Source organism: Dendronephthya gigantea, unplaced genomic scaffold (genome assembly GCF_004324835.1).
Source record: "Dendronephthya gigantea isolate DGI-Jeju-01 unplaced genomic scaffold, DenGig_1.0 000018F, whole genome shotgun sequence".
NCBI lineage: Eukaryota > Metazoa > Cnidaria > Anthozoa > Malacalcyonacea > Nephtheidae > Dendronephthya > Dendronephthya gigantea.
Window position 1 is genome coordinate 1,278,475 of NW_021163028.1, and position 16,758 is coordinate 1,295,232.

At 36.8% G+C, this 16,758-nt stretch overlaps 1 long non-coding RNA gene across 3 annotated transcripts; it reads right to left on the bottom strand.

Moving 5' to 3' along the window:
• Positions 1-6,200: 6,200 nt before the first annotated feature.
• On the bottom strand, positions 6,201-15,200 carry LOC114520773. 3 transcript variants are annotated; one of them, XR_003686726.1, is made up of 3 exons: positions 15,122-15,200; positions 6,582-6,687; positions 6,201-6,283 (listed from the first exon to the last, which is right to left on the bottom strand). It is a non-coding gene; the product is annotated as an uncharacterized LOC114520773 (long non-coding RNA). The 3 variants fall into 3 exon arrangements; XR_003686724.1 differs by lacking the exon at positions 15,122-15,200 and adding an exon at positions 14,269-14,346; XR_003686725.1 differs by lacking the exon at positions 15,122-15,200 and adding an exon at positions 13,425-13,516.
• Positions 15,201-16,758: the final 1,558 nt, after the last annotated feature.

Genomic DNA, 16,758 nt, shown 5'->3' on the forward strand with positions numbered 1-16,758 from the left:
GAAATATAAAGATACGATTACGGAACAGCAGAAATATTTTAAAACAGTAAAGTTCGTCAATCTGTCGATTAGTGCCCTTGGTGTTTTTGAGAAAGAATGCTCAGTCTTCATTGATATGTTGGAAAGTTTAAAATCCGACAAGACTGGTGTACGATATATAATCAGAAAGGTCATTAATATTGCAATTAGGTCAACATATTACGTTTTTTGTTGTAGAAACAAGGATTGGACAAACCCAGATTTACTAAAATTTTAATCTGCTTGTTATACTGTGTACTTGTGTAAATGTAAGGTGTAATAATGCATAATGTATAATCAAATTTTTATATATCAAATTTTTATATATCAAGTAGCCAATTGTAAATTACCTTTAACAGTGAGATTTGCAATTGTAAGTATGTATTAAAGAAAATAAAGTTTCCATTATTATTATTATACTCTATATTTTAACAGGTTGACTTGTTCAGCTGCTGTAAAAGTCAGTGGCTGGTATCCTACAAGGACCTGTGTTTACAGATAATATGCTACTATAAAACTCTATTAAGAAAGTGTTTATAAAAAGTCAAATTAAGTCGATTAATATAGTTCCAAACTACTAAGAATGTGCTTCATATATATAAAAATAAAATTATTTGTACAAGTGCTTCAAGTTCTGTTTAAAAACAGCAACAGATTTTTCGGTCTTTAGCTCTTTCGGAAGTTTGTTAAACAACAAACTCCCTTGAAATTTAAAGGTCTTCCTTCCTACTTCAGTTTTTACTCTCGGAATAACCAGAGAGCACCCATCTCCTCTTGTATTCTTTCCATGTTCGAGAACTTTAAAATAGGTGTGGAATTGTGACGGAGATACACATTGTATAGATTTATGCACATCTATGAGGATCTGCTCATCAATCATGGCACCAACTGGTTTCCGTTCTGTTGTCACTCGGTTGGGGCATACGATACGCTTTCCTCGGTCCTGGATTGCCTGAAATTTCTTTATCTGATAGTTTGGAAGTCCCAGGTATACAGTTGGACAATATGTTATTATTGGCTGAATCATGCTGTGGTACACTTTTCCAGCTGTAGCAGATGTTAGATTAGGTCTAATACGTTTCAGTAACTTTAGCCTCGATGATGCCTTTTTGTAGGTTGTATCCAAATGTTCATGTAGGGTTAGATGTTGATCTAATAATACTCCCAAATACATGTATTTTGTTGCTTCATTCACCTTCTCTCCGTTTATATTTACATTGATTTTTTGGGGTTCCTTACTCAGCTTCTTCGCCGTTCCAAATAAGACAAAATCTGTTTTTCCTTTCTTTAGATTGAGCGTCAGGTGGTTCTCTTTCATCCATATCGCAATTCGATTTACTTCCTCATTTAATTAAGGTACTTTCAATAATCAAAGCATTCTTGTCACTGAAATAAATAACAGTGTCATCTGCATAAAGAATGATTTTACATTGTGATAAATCGGTTCCTACATCATTAATTAGTAGCGCAAACAGGAGAGGGCTAAGGATGGAGCCTTGGGGTACTCCGTGGGTGATATGGTTTTCTTCTGATAACGTCCCTTCGAAGTTTACAACCTGAGTTCGAGCAAACAGATAACTTGATACCCACAGTAGCTCAACATCAGTAATGCCATAAGAGGGTAGTTTATTAAGGAGACGTGCGTGATTCACTGTATTAGACGCCTTTCGTAAGTCGAGAAACACAGCTCCTGTCAACTGTTGATTGTCCATGTTTGTTCTAATGTCGTCCATGAGGATTGTCACGGCGTGCTTGGTTGATCGTTTTCGACGAAATCCAAACTGCGATTTATTAAGAAGTTTGTGTTCCTCGAGGTAGTATGACAGGCGATTATAGACGATTCTTTCCAGTACTTTTGAGAACACTGGTAGCACTGAAATGGGTCGATAGTTGTCAAGAGCGGTTTTATCTTCTGACTTATAAATTGGTGATATCTTAGCGATTTTTTCAGTGGTTGGAAAAAGTCCGCACGTCAGGCTACGGTTTATAAGAGTGGTTAATGGCATGGCAAGTTCCTCTGCAGCGTCTTTGACTAGCTTGGGAGGAATATTATCCAAACCAGCGGCTTTCGAGGCGCTGATTGACTTTAAGACTCCCAATACTTCTTGGTAATACGTGCCACTAAAGTGAAATCGATGGCTGTCCGGGTTCACTTTAGCTGGAAGATCATTTATAAAATTAGGTTGCGACCAGGCAGGGTCTACGAAATTCAGTAGCGATGGGTTGACTATCGAGGTTACGTGCGTGAAGTATCTGCAGAATGCATTTAAGATAATTTGTTTATCGGAGACAGGTTTATTTGCTATCATAAATGTTTTGCTTACAGACTTTTTATCTTTAACTGGGTAACATTTTTTAACCTGGCGCCAGAAATCCTTCGGATTTAGATCATTCTCCATAAAGATTGATCGTTCGTAGTTGGCCTTTGCTTTTCGTATGGCGTATGTTGTTTGATTTCTCAGCCTCCGATAGTTGCTCCAATGTTCTGGTTTGTTCGTGCGCTTGGCACTACGCAGCTGATAATCACGCTTGTGTATCATCTGTTTAAGATCCCTCGTTAGCCAGGGACAGTCCTTACCACGAACGATTCTTTCTGTGAGAGGAGCATGTTGGTCGATAGTGTTTTGATGATAGTTTTGAACTGGTCCCATGCAGTATTAAAGTCTGTGTGAAATATCACGTCAAACCATCGTTGATTTCTAAGGTTGTCTTTAAACGCTGTGGCGGAATCATTTTTGTAGTTTCGGACAAAAATTTTTCTCGGAAGATATTTTATACAATTTGTTTTCCTGATCACACCGGTAAGATAGTGGTCGCTAATTCCAACTTTATTTACAAAAGCTTTCATAAAGTTCTCTTTATGTGTTGTTAACACAATGTCTATGAGCGAACTTGTATTTTCTGTGACTCTTGTGGGTTTGGTAATCATTTGTTTCAGGCCATTGATTTTTATTATATCTTTCAGGTTTCTATTGTCGGTACGTTTAGAATAATCACAGTTCATGTCACCCAGGAGAATAATTTCTTTATTGTCCATTGTTGCAGTTGTTAGCATTATTGAATTCATTGTCAAATTCTTATTCAAATAGTTCGATGAATTCGGAGGGCGATATGTAATGCAAATGAGTATTGACTGAGAGTTTTTAATAAAAATCTCAATCCATATTGCCTCGATAAGTTGGCTTTCGAGATCTGTTCTTCGTTGAAAGTTTAAATCATCGCGGATATATACATATACTCCTCCTCCCGTGCCATTTTTTCTGTCATACCTCACGCCGGTGTAGCCATGCATCAATTCGAATTTCTGTTTCCGTGATTGTCGGGTCCAGCTTGCTTTCAGTGATGCCAAAAATATGAATATTTTTGTTTTGGCTGTCCAGCAACAACTGGATCGCATTTATTTTTGAAAGCATGCCATTCACGTTTTGATGTAATATCTTCATCCCCCTATTTGCCGTTAACGATCGAAGTTCTTTATAGCAATCGTTGTTGGTTTGATTAGTTGCCTCAGGTTGTGACACACACGGCAGTATAACTCTTCGTCGAAGTTTTCTATCATACACTTTGCATGGAAGTATTCACAACAGGTTTTGCATTTTGCTTTAAGTTGATTTCTTCGGATGTCTTTTACACAGGTAATACAAGTAAAGCGAGGACCTGGGTTTAGTTCAATGTCGCCAGCAAGTAAGACTAGAAGTTTCACTAGTCCTTTCGACTTAATATGTAAACCAGAGCTGTACTTATATGCCCATATTGATCCGTACACATGCAAATTATTCCTTTTCAAGGATTTTTATCCTCTGGAAGTGCTGAGTAGCATACCGATTCATTTGTGTATGATTTTTTTTAATAGCAAGAATACAATACAGGAATATCGATAGTTTCAAGAGCAACAGCATCCCAACAGCAGGATGGGAAAGCATAAAGCGTCTATGATTTGACGTTAATCATTATTGAACTTGAACAAAAATCTTGTATTGAAATAATTTACTAAATGAGAATGCGTGATGAAAAGAATGCATCAAATAGTTTTGGAAAGTTTAATATAAACTATAAATGTCATAGAATCAACCGAAAAATTTAAATGTTACTCACTAATGCGATTTATTCAACACCTGATGCTATTTAACTGGGCCGTGCACATGCACTAAAGACATGAGGGAATTTTATTGTAAGTAAACGACATGCAACTTTCCCAAGGTGAGAAACATGTAAATACTGAAAATTGATACGAGCGAACAAACCAACTTCTTTTTTCTTGTCCGTAGTTGTTGGTTACTAAAGGATTACAAAGTGGGTTTCCGTGCATTTCGTGATCCATGCATGCACGAGGGATGTTGCGAGAATTTCGGAAAGCATAACATCCAGAGTGCATGGATCACGCTATTCTGCACGAAAAAAACTTTTGGTATTTGTTTTATAAAATAACGTACTATGGTGATATTTTGAAAATCCCGCGAGGCTTTTAAATTCCTCGTGCAAGATTGCCTGATCCTGCACGGCTATTGACCAATGAAATTGCATGTTCCACTGTACTTATTATATAATACCAGGACCCAGGTAACACATAGTTACCTCCTACAGCTATGGCATGAGGGACATCCCATCGACGGCGCGGAGACTGTGGCGAAGGATATACCATGCACCACTTCCTAGACGATGATATTTAATCTCAACCGAAGTCCAAGAAATTTACGCCTTAATCGAGCGATTATTCTAGTTTTTTAGCTAGTTAACAGCATAAAAGTTGGTATAAATAATGCACCGTTAAAAACAATACTTGCTGAACGAACATTCCAACAGTTTCGCCTAGCATCATGCACTCGATGCCAAATGTTTAGTTCAAATGACAGTTAAAATTGCTTCAAAAACATCTTCAACGCGAATCATACCTACGAGAATTTGTTTAAAATATGACCCCACATTATTTCAAACCGAATCAAAGTCATGTGGTGTGATAATTAAACTTGTTTTATAGCCAATAGAAATCGCCTATATGAACAATTGTGAACCGTACTCTCGTTCAGTTAATGAGGCTACTCGTTCGTTCTCGTTCTACGGTTCAGGTTAATTAATCCAACATGTCTAAACTGCTAATTAAGACACTTGGGGGAAAGGGTAATAATGATTAAATTGAAATGAAAATTAAATTAAAGCAAATTACTTTCAAACAAGACATAACAAATGCAAAATTTAGTGCCTAATGTTTCGTTGTATTGTTCCCAACATCTTCACTTCAGAGCAATTAAACTTATTTGCAAGGATGGGTTCTATATTAGTGCACTAATATTTTAAGACAAGGTTACAATATATATTCAAATAGACGAATAAAAGAAAAGAATGAAGACAACTTGTCAATAGTGTATTAGTCTGATATATAGAACAGAACAGGTCAAGTGGAGTTGTCAAAAATGTTGTCTATTGCTTGCTCTAAGATAAAAGTTTAAAAATTTTCGACATATAGGAATACACTTTCCAATACGAACAATCAATAGTGTTGTAATATCATTCCTATTATCACCACAAGTAGGCCTTTTCCAGAATCATGTTGGAAAGCAACATTGTTATCAGGCGAATCTCATTCGCATGTGCTTATGAATTTGGATCGCTTTATCCTTCTTGTCGAAGAACCACGAAGTACGACGAACTCTTTGACACCGTTCGGGGGGTCCTTGTTTGGCACAAGTTTCTTAATCTCTTGGCGAATTCGTATACTGTCAGTCTCAACTTTCTCTACGTTAAGGTATATCTCAGGACGTAGCAGAATCTCCTTTTCATTTGAAAAAGATGAATATTCTTCTATATCAGTCCCTGTGGCGTCAATTATATGAATAAATGATTTACCACTTCCAAGAAACTCAAACGCGGCTTCTGCATCAGAAGAAGTACTGGCAAATTGGTGGAAAGAAAACTGTGTGCCTTCCACGATAGTTGAACAACGACAGGAACGGTAGAGATTTGAGAACTTTCCAGGACCCAGGAGTATCAAGCCTTCACTTAGTAAATCCCCCGTTGTTTTCCAGATTGGTTCAGGGTTTCCACTTCTGAGATTTTCGTTTAATTTAGCATAAAATGCCTTTCCATCATTATTTTCATATGCTTCACATTCTTGTGTGTATATATTAACCAATTCAACTGCCTTTTTTCATTTTCAGAAAAGGAGGTAAACGTCGCGCTTTTTCCTCTGCTTCATTCAAACACGTACTGGAGATGGACAAGTCCTGATATAATTTTGAGATCCGGTTACTGTACGACTGGGCATAAGCTAAAACATAAAGAAACCGATCACAAAAATATTCAACAGACTTTTATTTAAATTACTTTTTAGCGTGAATTAAACAAGTTAACAGTTTACCATCGTTTATCGATAACATATAGGCTAAGATATGGGTAATGATGTCTAAGTAAAAAAAATATCATGCAACAGTAAAATTATATTGTCAGGAATATCATAGGGCAACACGGATGATTAAAGAATCTTTCAGGGCTTTCTTGGAATTTAACCGTTTTCTTGTAGATTTCATGTATTTTTTTCCTGATTGGTTAACACCACATATACTTACAGGAATCTATTGTTAACAGTGAAAGTATAACGAGTAATCCAGTATGTGCAAGATTCGCCATGTGTTCTAGCCGCCTTTTCTATTGCCTCAACGATTTTTATGTTCTCTGCAAAGAAACAAAGGTTTGTATTATAAACTAAAAACATTCGCTATATTATTGGAAAATAATAATCAGAAATCTTTATATATAGCAGATATGATTAAGCGTTAGACAAAAGCAAATTTTTTTGTAGTTTTGAGTGATCTTTACACTTGACAAATACAATATAAATATCACGTGATATAAATTTCAATTTCCACCGGATATCGATTCCATGTTTAAATTATCATTTTTTTGAAAACGAGCTATTTTTCATTTATTAGGGGTGTCTGATCTTGGTAACTATGGTGATTGAAGGTTCCAGAAGTCTTTTTTCACTCAGAGTCAGAGCAACTTGGCTTGCGCAATATGGCATGAAAAGATTTTTACTGATTTTCATATTTCAGAGACCTAAAACTCTATGATAATCGTTCTATGAACTACCTAAACCTCCTAGGTTTGCGGGACATTTAATCAATAATATCCCTCAAAGATTTAGTTTAATAAAGAAGCAAAGACAATCGGCAAAATTTTCTTACAAACATGCAAAATTGCTTGTCTAAGCAGAGCGATATCGCAATTCAAAGTAGCTTGATAATCAACTACCGTCACGCATTGCGCGCTTGAAAGCTAAAAGAGGAGAGGCCTATTAATCAGAAAACCTGTTGCAGCTAAGATTTGAAATAAAGAGGAATTATTGGCATACCAATAAAGAATTTATTGCTTCCTGCACTTGAGATTTAAAGTAGATTAATACTTTAGTTTAACGCATGAGTAATTTCCTTCGTTCTTCGCTTCGACAAGGTCATTACAGACCGAATTCGACCCGCCCTCCTCTCCGTTTTTTCACGCGAGCTTAATGTAATTGCATATTAGTATATTCGGATGGGCTTTCAGATTAGCCCCATCTTTTCCGTGCGAACTGCTTAGTAATTGAATTTATTGTTCGTTGATTAATAATTAATTTGTTGTTAATTATTCCAACTCTGTGTCTGAGTTGTTTTTTGTACGAGATCTACACCATTTTCAATTCAAATTTGTTAGTGGTCAAATGAAATTTGTATTATATTAAATCGAATGCGTTATAAGAGAAATAAAATTCCCAAAATATCAAATCAGATATGCAGATGGTCAAATTAGCTGCGCAAACTCTTCTAGTCGCAGAGTATTTACGTAAACGGTAAACTATATGGATAACAGTAAACATGATTCATGGCATGGAATACTGTATCGATGAAATATTGCACCATTCCAGGGTATAATTTCACCTGCTTATATCGTTGCTTAGCTGTTGTACGAACCACGGATTGAATGTCTTGTGGTGTTTTTGCAGCTATAGCGAAATGATCCAATCTCATTAATCAAGCGAAATTTTACGTATATAGGTATCATATTCCTTAACAATAAATTTAGCATAATCAGACAGATATGACATTCCTTCGCGGCGGTAACGCCCTCAGTTGGCACTCAACTTTCTGTCAATATTGCTTTTAAAAAGTCGGTATTTAATTCTGGAACATATTTTGGAATGATGAACCTTTTCAGAGCAAATTACAGGTATTTAATATGTTCCCCATTGCGCGCTAAACCTCGTTTCTGAAAATGGCGATCTTAGGAATTTCGTTTATTTCCGGAAAATAGAGGGTATTTTCTTAGAATTGCATTTAGCTACAGACATCCGTTATGTCCTTCCAACATGCCAATTATATGTTCATTGTTTTCAGAGAAAAAGGATATGATTGTAACATATGCAAGACCTTATTACGACCTCGAATGTATATGGTAGTTATCTACATTCCCATCAACGAGGCGCGACATTTTGTAACTAAATAACTGGAAAACTACACTGGATCTACATCTTGGTCGTGACTTGAGAAAATACGGTAGACTAAGTTTTATGAGATAGCAAACATACTTCTACGATCTGCATGTGTGTCGTACTTGCCGTAAAGCCTGTTTTCCGCAGGACTTCCTCCTACTTTTTGTCAGTTTGCGCGAATAATTTGCCTTGTGGAAAACGGGCCTGTATGTCGTTATACTGTCGTGAAGAAAGAATGCAATTTTTTGGGTATTTGGCAACTTTGGAGAATACTTTAATGCATTGCCGGCTGCATTGGGAGTAGACGATTGCATAAGCGCAATTTCTTTCCTGACCCTATTAATACACACATACTGAGAATCTTTTTGCTATCGAAACAAACGTTTTTATGAGTTCATTCCCTTGCATCCTCGGTGACTTAATGGAGACGTTTAACATTCTGTTTATTTCACGCGGACTGTTTGCTGATGGTTGTCAAAATGGGCCAGAGAAATCCATGAGAAACTCATCGCCAAAACGATTACCAGCTTTTGATAGTCCATTCTATCTTGTCATCAGTCTACGTCACTACGGATTCACATGAGATGCGCATGTGTGCATCGCCAATCAGTGCTAACGTGTTCGCTGTTCCGCCAAGATAAAAACTTTTTTGCTATAGGGAAAAGTTTATGATCCTTTGGATTTATTGCCAATCGGTTGGTAAGTTTTGTTTATAGAAGGTAAGAACATATTACCACAGTTACCCTTACATGTTGAACGGATTTTTATTTCAGCAAAGTTAGTAAATCGTTTTAAAATCATCGATAAAGACCATATTTCCGACCGCGAAGCAGACAGCCGAGGTCGAGAAAGATCACAAAGCCCGACCCAAAATACACAACTTTGTCATCAGAAAGGTTCACCGAACCGAAAAGAACAACCCTCAGAGGTTAGAAATACGGAAGTTCTTATGAATATTAATGAAAATATGGGCCAGATGGCTTCTTTGTTGTCAACACTTTGCCGCTGTTTACCGGCGTCCAACGACTTGTCAACCGGACAAGACGCCTTCAGATAATCGCGCCAGGCCTCAAAGACGAAAGAAATGTCAAAATGATTCAAATGAATCGACGAGTCCTGATGAGGAAGATCGGTCATATAAAAGGCGATGCCCTCGTGAGGAGGAAGATGAACCAATAAGTATTCATGCTAGTTATGATGATAGTGTCCGCGCGGGTACAAATTTGCTTACTGAGCTACAATCCCAACAGGTCACTGACCAACAAGAAGTAGATCACTCAGCTTTAAAAGAACTAGCAAATCTACTTGACGAGGATGAAACGACTGGCCCCGCAATCCAGAAACAATTAGCAGAAATTGTTGATAAACGCTGGGGCACAAAATTAACACCTGAAAAAATCAAGACCCTCACCGAGCGTTATAACACACCTGAAAATGTTTCAAATCTGGTTCCCACGAAGGTAAATAATGAAATATGGCTACTGTTGTCGTCTGCAAAGAAGAAAATGGATCTTCAGTTATCCAATTCACAACAGACTCTTCGCAAAGTAGCTATTTCAATCTTACAAACGGGAGATGAACTTCTTCCTCAAACTAATGGATCCTTAAACAAAAATCTAGCTTCTCGTTCAGTAGATGCTTTAGCAATGCTAGGACATGCAAATTGTGAATTATCGCGACTTTGTCGGGAACAGATACGGTTTGCTATACACCCTGATTATGCCTCCATTTGCAAGGCTGAGATTCCAAATGGTCCCTTACTATTTGGGAATGATCTCCCAAAAAACTTGAAAGAGGCAAAAGAGACAAAGGCTTTGGGCCAAAACCTAACAAATCAGCAAAAGAAACGCCGTACAACATACAGAGCAAAACCCTATAATGCTGAGAAACGACCAAAACCACTTCCCTACTAATCGTTATAACAAAGGTCAGAAGGAGTTTTTTTGGAGAGGCCACAATTCAAACCCCAAACGACGGAAGCCCACAATGGAGAACAAGAGAAAATGATTCATTGTTCAGAAAAAATTCGTGAAAATGTAAGTTATTTCCCACAGTTTATACCAACACTTAAAGAATATTTAATTTCCTTATGTCAATCGTTCCAAGGGGGCCAGGTTACACATTGTTGGGATGAGTGGGCAAAAATAACATCAGACAAACACATACTTTCAGATGTTGCTGGGATTAAAATTGAGTGTACTGACACACCAACCCAGCAAAACGTGTATCATATCCCAGATCCTGCTGAGACTACACATATGCAACAGATATTGACCGAGATGTTACACAAGAAAATTGTCAAGTCTGCAAGTAGTCAGCCAGGACAAATTATATCTAGTGCCTTTCTCTGTCCCAAAAAGGACGGCACTTATCGTCTTATCTTAAACCTTAAGAAATTCAATGAACTGAATGAAGTTGTTCAATATCACCATTTTAAAATGGACTCGTTGACAAACATCATTAGGTTGATGGATAAAGGATGCTACATGGCATCTATTGATATAAAGGATGCTTACTTTTCATTTGCCATAAGCATGCATGACCAAAGATTTCTTTGTTTTCAATGGGAAGGTCAACTTTATCAATTCACTAGCTTACCAAATGGCCTTTCTTCTGCCGAACCCAGAAATTTACAAAACTCCTAAAAGTTCCTTTATCTCACTTTCATAAACAAGGACACATTTCCTTGGGTCATTTAGACGATTTTTACTTGCAGGGTAAAAGTTTTCAACAGTACTTGGAAAATTTAATAGACACAATTACATTATTTACTAGACTGGGCTTAGTTGTTCATCCTGACAAGTCATGTTTTCTCCCATCACAAGTCATTACAATTTTAGGGTTTACACTAAACTCTTTAACGAGGACTGTTAAACCTACTGAGGAAAAGGTCAAGGGCCTGACACAAGTTTGTAAAAATTTATTAGATGCGAGAGTATCATCAATTCGGGAAGTTGCTCGTGTTATTGGGAAAATTGTATCAACCTTCCCAGGTACAAACTACGGCCCACTTTCATTATAGATATTTGGAAAGTGATAAAACATCTGCTTTAAAATATAACAAAGGAAATTTTGATGCCAGTACGACCTTGTCCACTCCTGCCAAAAAAGAACTTAATTGGTGGATAAGGAACATAGCCACAGAACAAAATAATATTTTACAGGACCCACCAACCCTCCAGATTACTACAGATGCTTCATTATCTGGATTGGGTGCTGAATGTCAAGGCATTTCAACTGGGAGGCAATGGACACTTGCAGAAGCAAAGCATCACGTAAATTATTTAGAACTACTTGCTTCATTTCTAGGTTTACAAACCTTTGCTAAAGACAAACACAATATTCATACCCGCCTTAGGTTGGATAACACTACGGGAGTCACTATTTTGAACCACATGGGCACAAGTCATTCGGAGAAATGTAATAAACTTTGTAAGGATATATGGGAGTGGTGTATTACACGACATATTTGGATAAGTGCTTCTTACATTCCTGGCGTGCTTAATACAATAGCAGATACTGAATCCCGATGTAAAAATAACAATTTAGAATGGATGGTAGACCCACAGGTTTTAAGTGGTGCACTGACAAAATTGTCTTTCACTCCAGAAATTGATTTATTTGCTTCTAGAGTAAAATAAACAGTTTCCGATATATGCATCATATAGACCAGATCCCAAAGCTGTTGATTGATGCTTTACAATGCAATGGAAAAAACCTAAAACTATATGCTTTTCCTCCATTTAGTTGTCATTCCATTAGTATTAAACAAGATATGTCAAGAAAAAGCCGAGGGGATAGTCGTTATTTCGGATTGGACAACACAATATTGGTATCCCAAAGCAATGCAGTTACTCAAAGAACCTCCGATAAAACTAAAGCCACGCAAAACGCTCCTTCAGCTACCACAAGATCCACAAGCGATACACCCAATGCATGCCAGTCTAACTTTACTAGTTTGTCTCTTGTCAGCGAGAGCTTAAACCAATATTCGTTTACGGACCGGATACGACTAAAGACATTTTAATGTCTTCCTGGAGAGTAGGAACGATGAAACAATACAACACATATTTAAAAAAATGGGAGGAATATTGCGAAGAAAACAAAATATCGAAATTCAATCCTGGATTAGATGCGGCTATCGAGTTCCTGACTTTACTTTCTAAGACGGGACTGGGTTACAGCGCTATGAATACGGCTCGATCAGCATCCTTCGTTCCGGACTGATGACAAGACAGAATTACAATCAAACTTCAACTTGCAGGTAAGTCTCGTTTAATTATCAATTTAGTACAAAAATATATGCTATAGCTAAAGAGATGAAATAAGAAGAAAGGTTATTTGTAGGATTCAGTAAAGCCATGCAGGTAAATAACTGTATTTGGCAACGAAACTTCGTAGAATACGGCGTTAATGACGTAAATGTAAACGTAAATGACATAAAAGTTCTCAAATTATAATTTCTTCTATTTTAGAACGAGGTCCCATTTGCGCGATACCGGATTGCCGACAGAAGAAGCCAAATTCAGTAGGTAATAAAAAACAGTGACGATTTTTTATGTCCGACACCGAAATAATTGTACTAAATCTATCAAATTAATAGGCATTTGCTAATGACCGTTGCTGCGTATCAACGTCAAACGATGTCGTGACAAGTGAATTCGGTAACGTGTAAACGAAGCCTGAGAACATGCCATTAAAAGAGAATTAAAACTAAAGATTGCCCAGAGTTCAAATTAAGTGCATTTTGGAACGTAGAGAATATTATTCTATTTTTAATAAGACTTCTTAATTTTGGAAATTATACATCATTAAATGTCTGCATGAGATTTGCAATCGCTTTACTCCCTTTAGTCACAACAAAATTCCATGCTATAGAGCTTTATACAGAAGACAAACAAAAAAGAAACAAACTGAGCTACTAAAAGACAACGATACGCATTACCTGTGGCTGTGTAATGTTTAGAAGTTTCTCCAGTTGAACAATATTTAGAAACGGTTGCAAAGCAATTAATATCTGATGTAACCTTTGTAACGAGAAAATGTTAACGAACATGCAGTATTATTGTTCACAGATTATGATGACGCGACCGATTAGAAATCTGCCCCCTAATGTTACTCACTGAAGCGATTTACTCAACACCTGATGCTCTTTTACTGGGCCGTGCACATGCATTAAACGCATGAAAGAATTTAATTGTAAGTAAACGACATGCACCTTCCTAAGGTCAGAAATACGTAAATACTAAAAATTGATACGAGCGAGCAAACCAACTTATGAATTTCCGTGCAGGATTGCGTGATCCATGCACGAGGGATGTTGCGAGATTTCCGGAAAGTTAAAAAACACGAGCCACATGCTAGAGTTTTTTTACGCTTTTCGAAATTCGACGATTTTTTTTATGTCCGACACCTGAATAATTATACTAAATCTATCAAATTAATAGGCATTTGCTAATGACCGTTGCTGCGTATCAACGTCAAACGATGTCGTGACAAGTGAATTCGGTAACGTGTAAACGAAGCCTGAGAGCATGCCACGAAATGAGACTTAAAACTAAAGATTGCCCAGAGTTCAAATTAAGTGCATTTTGGAACGTAGAGAATATTATTCATATTCTAATTTTTAATAAGACTCCATAATTTTGGAAATCATACATCATTAAATGTCTTCATGAGGTTTGCAAATCGCTTTACTTCCTTGAGCACAACAAATTCCATGATATACAGAAGACAAGCAAAAAAGAAACAAACTGAGCTACTAAAAAGACAAGAACGATACGCATTACCTGTGGCTGTGTAATGTTTAGTAATTTCTCCAGTTGAACAATATTTAGAAACGGTTGCAAAGCAATTAACATCTGATCTAACCTTTGTAACGAGAAAATGTTAACGAACATGCAGTATATTATTGTTCACAGATTATGATGACGCGACCGATTAGAAATCTGCCCCCTAATGTTACTCACTGAAGCGATTTATTCAACACCTGATGCTCTTTTACTGGGCGTGCACATGCATTAAACGCATGAAAGAATTTAATTGTAACTGAACGACATGCACCTTTCCTGAGGTGAGAAATATGTAAATACTGAAAATTGACACGAGCAAGCAAACCAACTTATGAATTTGCGTGCAGGATTGCGATCCATGCACGAGGGATGTTGCGAGATTTTCGGAAAGTTAAAAAACACGTGCCACGTGCTAGAGTTTTTATACGCTTTCCGAAAGTCGACAATTTTTTTATGTCCGACACCTGAGTAATTATACTAAATCTATCAAATTAATACGTATTTGCTGATGACCGTTGCTCCGTATCAACGTCAAACAATGTCGTGACAAGTGAATTTGGTAACGTGTAAACGAAGCTTGAGAACATGCCATGAAATGAGAATTAAGACTAAAGATTGCCCAGAGTTCAAATTAAGTGCATTTCGGAACGTAGAGAGTATTATTCATATTCTAATTTTTAATAAGACTCCTTAATTTTGAAAATTTTATACAACATTAAATGTCTTCATGCGATTTGCAATTGCTTCACTCCCTTTAGCCACAACAAATTCCATGCTAGAGCTTTATACAGAAGACAAACAAAAAAGAAACAAATTGAGCTACTAAAAAGACAAGAACGATACGCATTACCTGTGGCTGTGTAATGTTTAGTAATTTCTCCAGTTGAACAATATTTATATAGGAACGGTTGCAAAGCAATTAACATCTGATCTAACCTTTGTAACGAGAAAATGTTAACGAACATGCAGTATATTATTGTTCACAGATTATGATGACGCGACCGATTAGAAATCTGCCCCCTAATGTTACTCACTGAAGCGATTTATTCAACACCTGATGCTCTTTTACTGGGCGTGCACATGCATTAAACGCATGAAAGAATTTAATTGTAACTGAACGACATGCACCTTTCCTGAGGTGAGAAATATGTAAATACTGAAAATTGACACGAGCAAGCAAACCAACTTATGAATTTGCGTGCAGGATTGCGATCCATCACGAGGGATGTTGCGAGATTTTCGGAAAGTTAAAAAACACGTGCCACGTGCTAGAGTTTTTATACGCTTTCCGAAAGTCGACGATTTTTTTATGTCCGACACCTGAGTAATTATACTAAATCTATCAAATTAATACGTATTTGCTGATGACCGTTGCTCCGTATCAACGTCAAACAATGTCGTGACAAGTGAATTTGGTAACGTGTAAACGAAGCTTGAGAACATGCCATGAAATGAGAATTAAGACTAAAGATTGCCCAGAGTTCAAATTAAGTGCATTTCGGAACGTAGAGAGTATTATTCATATTCTAATTTTTAAAAAGACTCCTTAATTTTGAAAATTTTATACAACATTAAATGTCTTCATGCGATTTGCAATTGCTTCACTCCCTTTAGCCACAACAAATTCCATGCTAGAGCTTTATACAGAAGACAAACAAAAAAGAAACAAATTGAGCTACTAAAAAGACAAGAACGATACGCATTACCTGTGGCTGTGTAATGTTTAGTAATTTCTCCAGTTGAACAATATTTATATGGAAACGGTTGCAAAGCAATTAACATCTGATCTAACCTTTGTAACGAGAAAATGTTAACGAACATGCAGTATTATTGTTCACAGATTATGATGACGCGACAATTAGAAAATTGCCTCCTAATGTTACTCACTGAAGCGATTTATTCAACACCTGATGCTTTTTTACTGGGTCGTGCACATGCATTAGACGCATGAAAGAATTTAATTGTAAGTAAACGACATGCACCTTTCCTGAGGTGAGAAAATTAATAGTAAATACTGAATTTCCGTGCAGGATTGCGTGATCCATGCACGAGAGATGTTGCGAGATTTTTGGAAAGTTAAAAAACACGAGCCACATGCATGCCAGAGTTTTTTTACGCTTTCCGAAAGTCGACGATTTTTTATGTCCGACACCTGAATAATTATAGTAAATCTCTCCGTATCAACGTCAAACGATGTATTTTCAGGGGCTATTTTAACACCCCCTAATTGCATTTTAGGTCATGTTAAATTTTGGTGCTATTTTAACACCACTTTTAGAGTTATATTAACTCCTCGGTGGAGTAACGAGGTCTTCGAACGTTGATTAGTATGCAAAAATAATCCCATCTAGAGGAGTTAGAGGAATTAACTCCATTTTAGGAGTTAAATTCCTCTCATTATATATTCGTAATGGAGATTTGAAAACAAGGAGTGAAGATTGGTGATGCACATCGCGTTAATGATGTTAATGATTTGACGTTATTATT